Source organism: Engraulis encrasicolus, unplaced genomic scaffold (assembly GCF_034702125.1).
Source record: "Engraulis encrasicolus isolate BLACKSEA-1 unplaced genomic scaffold, IST_EnEncr_1.0 scaffold_40_np1212, whole genome shotgun sequence".
NCBI classification, from domain to species: domain Eukaryota; kingdom Metazoa; phylum Chordata; class Actinopteri; order Clupeiformes; family Engraulidae; genus Engraulis; species Engraulis encrasicolus.
Window position 1 is genome coordinate 423947 of NW_026945709.1, and position 8020 is coordinate 431966.

Sequence of the window (8020 nt, forward strand, 5' to 3'; positions counted from 1 at the left end):
TTGCAAAGCTGCATGACTGTTATATTTGTTTATTATAAGGCGTGACGTCATCGGTCGAATGCTCCATTCATTTCAACGGGGCTCCCCAACGTTCGCACGTCTGTTATTTTTCGATAACGGACGGGTTGGTCTATAACAGACCGCTGTCAATGGCAACGAGACTTTTCACTGCTAAAGCGACTTTTCAACAAGACTCTAATCAGCTGCTGTGATAGACAACACCTGTTGTCCTGGCTACCTAGCTGTTGCCTAGCGGTGTTCCACAACGGCACTGTTTTGTTTTGCGCAGCAACAATCTTTTAACATTAAAAACTATAATAGACTTAACATTAAATGGGCCTAAAGAAATGTCCCCGCCATGTGTGAATCATTTAAGTATATCCATATAATAAGCGGGTTAACTTTCGGCGAGTCGGTCGCTTTGTGGAATAGCAGCACTTCAGAGAGAACAAGACCCCTCCGCTCCGCGTCGGGGTCTAAAGATTCTCTCTGTCGTGCTGCTATTCCACGGTAGCGACCTTCTCGCCGAACGTTAACCCTTACGTGTTTCACCTGTGGGCCTACAATTCATGGAGGAACATCTGTACTAAAGCTGTGAATGTTCCTTGGAATGCCTAGGCTACAAGGCAGTCAATACAACTGTATTGAAGAGTGCCATTACTCTAGGGCTGGGAATCGATCCAGATTTGCTGGATCGATTCGATTTCGATCCAGAGGGCCACGATTCGATTCGATTCACGATTCGATTCGATCCGATTCGATATCGATCTATTGTATTGTTGGATTGTCACTTTAACCCATTCATGCATCTTTTAACAACTACAAAAAGCATCATATGAGTGTAGTGAGTGTAGTGTAATGTAATGATGCATAAAACTAGGCTATATGAATGTATATGGCCTATAAAAACATATAGGCCTATATCAGCTTCAGCAGCCAATACAAACATGAAATAGGCCTACCTTGGTATGATAGAGGTGGGAAACTTGGTATGAGAAAGAAAGGTGGTAGGCCTAAATAAATTTAATAAATGCAATAAATAAATGCCTTAGGCCTACACCATGGCATTCAACAGACTATGCATGATGAACCTAGCCTAATTAATATAAATAACAATCCATAAACCGCCAATATAATCTCTCAGTAACACATACTGCTACAGACGAAACCACAGCATAGCATTGGCCTATAGAACACACGCAGACAGACCGTTTGATTGACAGGTCAGGGAGACCGTGCGCTTCCCTCTGGTGGGTGGGCGTTGAGTGTTGACGGTGGGAAAGTGGTGAGGAAGTGTTTTTATGCAAACGTTTGATATTGTAGATTGATTATAGGTTATCTGTGTAATGGGACATTATTAGTGGATGTCGCACTGGTAATCTAGCGCTGAGAAGAGATATCGCTGAAATCTGATGCTGCTTTAGAGCTGTGGATATTTCTCAGTCAACCGTGGAGATGGGCACTAAAAAATCGCTTTGACGCAAATAAATAAAGAAATTCAGAAGCAGTTAACGTAACGCAGCTGTTAATCTCAGTAATTTCATCCTTTCCCACCACGCTCTCTTATCTGTATGGGTGCATGCTTGTGCACGCGTGTGAATGTGAAAAGCACCCTTTCGTCTCCCTTGCCATCCTCGCATTCGGAGGTTAAGTTAGAAGGCGGGGATAATAATTTCTCCTAATTTCAACAGCCTACAAATCATCTACTTTGTCATCCAATTAAAATTCGTCACTCCATCCCAACTCAAAGTGTCTTCCTTCGCTGTTATTAAAAGAAGAAGCGACGGCATTTTTAGGTTTCAAATGAATGGAACCAGTGCGTGTAGCCCACAATGGTTTGTTTGCCGATATTCAATCACATGGCATTTTGGGTTCGTGTTTTTTGTCAATAACACTACTCGGAAATGTATTTGAACCTATTATAGCGTGTTACACACGAAATGCCCCGTGTTAATGCAGACAAAGTTCTTCTGGCTATTATAACTTTGACTGACGAAATAACAACAATGCTGCGCAACGCAACTGCAGGCATTTCCGAAAGCGGTGTAATGTAGCTCCTGGCGGGCCGCGGGAAGGTTGCACTATGCATAAAATAAATCCATGAATAGTCGAAAGTAAAAACTGCCACTACTGTCAGGAAAAGCCCCCGTGTATTTGTGCATGAGTGCTATGTTGAAGAGAGCTTCCGACGCGGTTGAGAATATAGGGATGGGCCTCCGCAAAAAAAGATCGATCCACAAAGTTTTGGATCGATATCGGATTTTTCGGACGTGAATCGATATTGGATCGTGGATCGATTTTTTGAACACAGCCTTACATTACTCCACAGCACACAAGTGAACACTGCACACTGCACACAACAAAATTGCTTTTATGCTCTAGCCTCACCCGTGCAAGGGGGCAGCCCTCAGTGGCGCCCCATGGGGAGCAGTGCGGTGGGACGGTACCATGCTCAGGGTACCTCAGTCATGGAGGAGGGTGGGGGAGAGCACTGGTTGATTACTCCCCCCACCAACCTGGCGGGTCGGGAGTCGAACCGACCTGGCGGGTCGGGAGTCGAACCGGCAACCTCTGGGATGCAAGTCTGACGCCCTAACCGCTCACCCATGACTGCCCACTTAAGTACAGGTTTTGGGAAGCCACTCTTTCCAACATCACATACAGTTGTATTGTATGTACTCTATTGAACTACTGCAGGGATTTCTTGAAAAAACACAAGTCATTCCAAGGAGCATTCACAACTTTAGTACAGATGTTCCACCAGTTATTAACAGCTACCTGTACAATCCTAGGCCCACAGGTGAAGCACACAAAAGTCATACAACTTCGCAATCTCTTGCTTGATACTGGCAGTGGGTCGGTATTTTCATTACGGTATATTGGCTATATTTGGAATATGTGGCACTGGACTTTGGAATCCAGGTTGCCCATCACTATCACCATTGTTTTGTATTTTCATGGGCCTGGTGGACCCAGTAGAATTAATCTAAATTTCAACACATTTTCCACAGAGTGATTTTACTGTGCATAGATTTTTTTTTAATCACACAGCTGAGGCAATATGTTTTTCTTGGGTAGCTTTATGCAGCAAAATGTCCATTTCTATTCAGGGCTGAATTGGGCGATAAATAGGGCCTGGGCACTTTCGGATTTAAGGGGGCCCCCTCATTATTATTAGTGCCGGAGAACTGACTCACCGGTGGGCCCCGCACCCTCATGGGCCCCTATTTTCAGTAATGTAAAAAATAAAACAATGGGGGCCCACGAGGGTGCGGGGCTCACCGGGAAATGCCCGCCATGCCAGATGGCCAATCCAGCCCTGTTTCTATTCAAGATTTTGACTATCACCATTATTTTCTATTTTCATGGGGCTGGTGGCCCCGGTAGACTTCATCCAAATTTCAAAATATTTTACACAGTGTGTTTTTACTGGGTGTAGAACATTTTTACTATAGGGCCAAGGCCATATCTTTTCATAGGGGGCAACTGATGCACCCTAATGGTGGTGCTAAGTATTCATGAAAAAGGTAACATTAGTGAATGGGTAGCATGAATTCTGGAAATAAACAACTAAGAATCTTACACAGTGTACATTTAAAAGCAGTGCAAAAACTGATGAAACAGACGGTTAGAATGAAACAGAAATTTGAAAGTGTACTTCCATTCTGGAAGGTAACAGAGATTAAGAGCATAAACCAAAACAAACACTGCAATGGCCACAGGTACATTACCAATGTCGTTGAGGACTCTCTGCCGATCACACGCACACGAAGACAATACGTTTCAGCTGGACCGTCCAGATCAACATCCTGGAAAACAGTAAACAAAACCCATGATTGAAGCCGTAAGCGGTATTTGTGGGCGCAAGTTTGGGGCATTTCTGTCCACCCTAACACACCCAGAGATGGGAAAAGTAGTATAGTAGTATATTTAGTATAGTTTATGAAAGGTATGAGGAGGATGTTGACTTGTGTGCCCTCACACTGCCTGTTTAGGCAATTGAATGTGAGATCAAACTGATGTTCAATTACCTCTCTTCGTTTTTGGTGTGGCTATGACCCCATTCTGGAGTATGTTTCTCAACAGCATCATTGGTAACTACAGTAAAAACTTTGCTTGCATGCAATTTCCCATTGGCAAAATACCAAGTCGCTAACTAACAACGGTGCTTTTGAGAAACAGGGTCATGATCTTTTCACGAGTGTTGGTGAGAAACTTTACACATACAGCTAAGTATACAGTGTGCAAAATTGTTACAATACATTACATTACACTTAGCTGACGCTTTCATGTATTCAAAGCGACTTACATTTATTACTTTTCAGGGTATTGGTTACAGGCCCTGGCGCAATGTGGGGTTAGGTGCCTTGCCTTAGGCACTTTAGCCATGGATGGAGATGTAGTGACAGGTCAGGGGAGATTCAAACCTGCAACCAATAGATTGAAAAACCAACTCTCTAACCACTAGGCCACGGCTGCCCCACCAGCACAATTATTAGTATTTTGAACATATTGGCCCTTTTAGGCACATTGTCAACCAAAAATTGCATGAGAGAGAAAGATATGTCAAACCCCACCCATCCAATGCAAAAGAGTCTGCTCAAAGTTTGGTCTCCTAAGGGGGAGTTGTCTAAGGTGAAAGTATGAGAAAACTATTACCCTACAGCACGATCGTATTCCAGAACTAAAACCTATATTGAGTTTAAGTTTTCTTCTAAGATAACTTCTGCTGCTTCAGTAATGCGGCCTTTGCAATGTGCCACAGCAAGTGCTGCCGAGTTGTAACATACCACTTTGTCTGGCTCTTCATTCAGGTAGACCGTCAGCTCCTCAGCATGCACTCCCTCTTCACATCAATGTTGTCAGTCTGCGTATGCGGGCCGGTCAATGTATGCCAGGAAACAAACATGCAGGAAAAACATTTTAACCAACAGGAAGAATAAACGCAGTACAGGTACAACCACATTAAACAAAGGACACATCTCATTTATCTAGTAGCGTAGTGTATCGTTGGTACTGGCAGTGAAGTGGTACAGTACGTCACTGTTTGATATGGCATGGTGCAGCTCTGACACTTTTCCATTAGCCCCAAGTACTCGGTACCATTTCAGCACTCAGCCCTGGTTCCAAACGTACTGAAGTGATGTCAAAATGTGACGTCTGACCTTAAAAAGGTACACTGTGCAGGAAATGGTCAAAAAAGGTACTGCAACTACGCTTCTAATTGAAACTGGGCTGCCTATTGCCAAATTTGACCTTTTCATGAAAGCTTACCAAGTAATAAACTAATATTTTCTAGTATGGCCCAAATACAGTCATTTCTGCAGCTAAAAATGACTATTTCTGGAAATTCAAAATGGCGGACCATGGAGAAGATCCCCCTTTTCATGTATGAAAATAGCAATTTTTCCGTCATAATGAATACTTAGAATTTGATGGTGGTGGTAAGTATTCATGAAAAAGGTAACATCAGTGAATGGGTAGCATGAATTCCGGAAATAAACAACTAAAACTCGTACACAGTGTACCTTTAATTCCCCTGATCATTTCATGGGAATCGCAAGCCAGACAGACATGAGAATCAAATAAAATAATAAAATAATAATAAAACAGAGCAGCAACCACATCAACTGACCTGCAAAAGACTGTTATATCATTGCCCAGGACTGATGTGTGTAAAGCCAGCTGTAGTTAGAACTGAGGTGAAGACAATGAGTTCAAAACTGGCTGAAGGATTGAAATTAGTGGGAGAAATGCAATATGATCCAAGACACCCTACTTCTCCCCATTACATTAGATCTTGAAATTTTAGCATTACTGTGATGCATGGCAGTGTGCATGTTTTACCTGAGTCATGGGCACCAGGATCCTCTGTATCTTCCTTGCATGAGAAGCACCTTTCTTGCTGAAGACCCGGAGCAGTGTTGTTGAAAGACCATCCAGCTCTGAGAAGAAATTCAACAGCAAACCAACTGTCATGATCCTCTTGAACTTGGCACTTAACTTGAAACAGGGCACAAAACACATACCTACAAAATACTTGTAACTTAAGACTTGTGACAAAGGTTACAAAAAGGCCTGATGGTCTTACTAAAATGAGGAAATAAACACACAAAAAAATCAACAAATAACTTACCTTGCACATGTTAAAAAGAGCAAGCCATCTGGATTTAAAAACTGCAATCGTGGGGGCATCACAAATTACTTCATGCCTTCAATGAGCAAAGGTCTTGGTCAGTTGAGCTGAGGACCCAAACGTCTTGAATTTCTGTATCAATATAGGTGAAGGAGACAGCTATGCAGAGAAAAATGTAAAATAATTACAACAGATTTTACACACACACACACACACACACACACACACACACACACACACACACACACACACACACACACGAGCTAATAGTCATAGATTAGAAACTACACAAGAACTTTCATCACCTTTTTCAGGGGCACATTGTGAGAGGTAGCTGAGGTGAGGACCCTACAAACATCTTGAATGCTGAGGAATTAATATAGGTGAAAGAGACAGTTATGCAGAGAACACAAACCCAAATAATAGTAACATATTCTACAAAGAAATTCAGTAAATGATTAATTACAAAAAATAACAAATTAACAGTATTTATATTTGCAACAATATGCATTTCTACCTCACTCAAGGTACAGTATATATTGAATGTAAATGCACTGGAATATCCTAAAGTGATCATTGATACAAAAAACTTGCTATGTCCTTTTTACACAACAAATGTAGAAGATCGAGTTTGAGGGAATGAGGGACAGAAGGGCGTTTGCATGTGTGTTTCACTAGATACTACTGGGATTTACTTTCAACTATTTCAAAGGTCATAGCCAATTAGGCCTACATACATTGGTAAGTGACCCACGACATGAATCAAAGCAGCTGCAAACTGCAGCATCTAGTTCTACACACGACGCACCCATTCAAACGCGCAACCATACACAAGCACACACAGCCCCCTCTGTCACGCAGTCTCACGTCTCGTCTTTTTTCAAACCGAAAAGTTCCACCGGCTAATCAACATTTACTGTGGCCGTACACACACAGTCAGACGGAGCAATACCAAAAATCAGCGGTAACTTTACTTCCCCTGTGTCATTGATGTGTGTAGAGCTACTGATGGTATCTACGACTGTCCTGGATACATTTGAAATCAGACGCACGCGGGTCTCGCAACGTCAATGCATAGAACTAATACAACGTTAATGAACCAGCTGTTGTCACCTAGCATAAATTAGCTAGCTGCCCGTTATGGGCTGCCAGGTAGTTTCTTTCGCTATAACTCGCAAGGTAACCGAAAATAATGTCACACATGCAAACATGCATACAGTACAACATGGGTGACAGCTTCCAAACTCCCAACAATAGTTAAAACAAGGAGACTATATCGATAATTAGCCGCTAACCCGTTTGAATTGGTGAGAATTAGCCAGCTAAGCTTGCTCTCTTGCTCATAAAACGTAACTTATGCCTTGATGCCAAAACTAAGTACACTAACGAAACGGGTGATATAAATGTGATTCTAGGAAAGTCATGATAAATGCAAACAGCCCTACAGTAGTTTACTTTTTTGACTTACCCGCCTTCAGAGTGTCCGCGGATATGTATTCAGTCAAAGAACTCGGCAAGCTCGTTGTTTCCGGCTGCCACACACAATCCGCACACTACTGCCACCATCTGTTCTGGCGTTGTAAAAGCCATTGGTCATCTTATCCAAAGGAATTAGGTTGTGACAACATTACTGGATTTGGGAAGTCGTTGGTTATTGGGCATCATGCTAAAGTTACATAACTTCATTATGCCCAATCACAAAACATAATTATTCATGGTAGAAGTGACATGTTTCCCTTTGATTAATTTAACATACACAACATATGGCTTTTTTCAGTGTAGCAAGTAATTTGCAGCAATCAGAGCATTGTGCGTTGTGAATTAATGTGAAGACCCACCGCTCAAAACTCCCTCACTCGTGTCATTGTGTTAAAGTCAACAACT

General features: G+C 42.2%; 1 long non-coding RNA gene across 3 annotated transcripts; it reads right to left on the reverse strand.

The window, feature by feature from the left end:
• Positions 1-3467: 3467 nt before the first annotated feature.
• Positions 3468-7904, reverse strand: LOC134443948 (uncharacterized). Of its 3 annotated transcripts, XR_010033797.1 has the most exons (7): positions 7605-7904; positions 6442-6502; positions 6137-6268; positions 5848-5945; positions 5636-5697; positions 4791-4867; positions 3468-3809 (listed from the first exon to the last, which is right to left on the reverse strand). It is a non-coding gene; the product is annotated as an uncharacterized LOC134443948 (long non-coding RNA). The 3 variants fall into 3 exon arrangements; XR_010033795.1 differs by lacking the exon at positions 7605-7904 and having other exon boundaries at positions 6442-7421; XR_010033796.1 differs by lacking the exons at positions 5636-5697; positions 7605-7904 and having other exon boundaries at positions 6442-7421.
• Between the last annotated feature and the right edge of the window lie 116 nt (positions 7905-8020).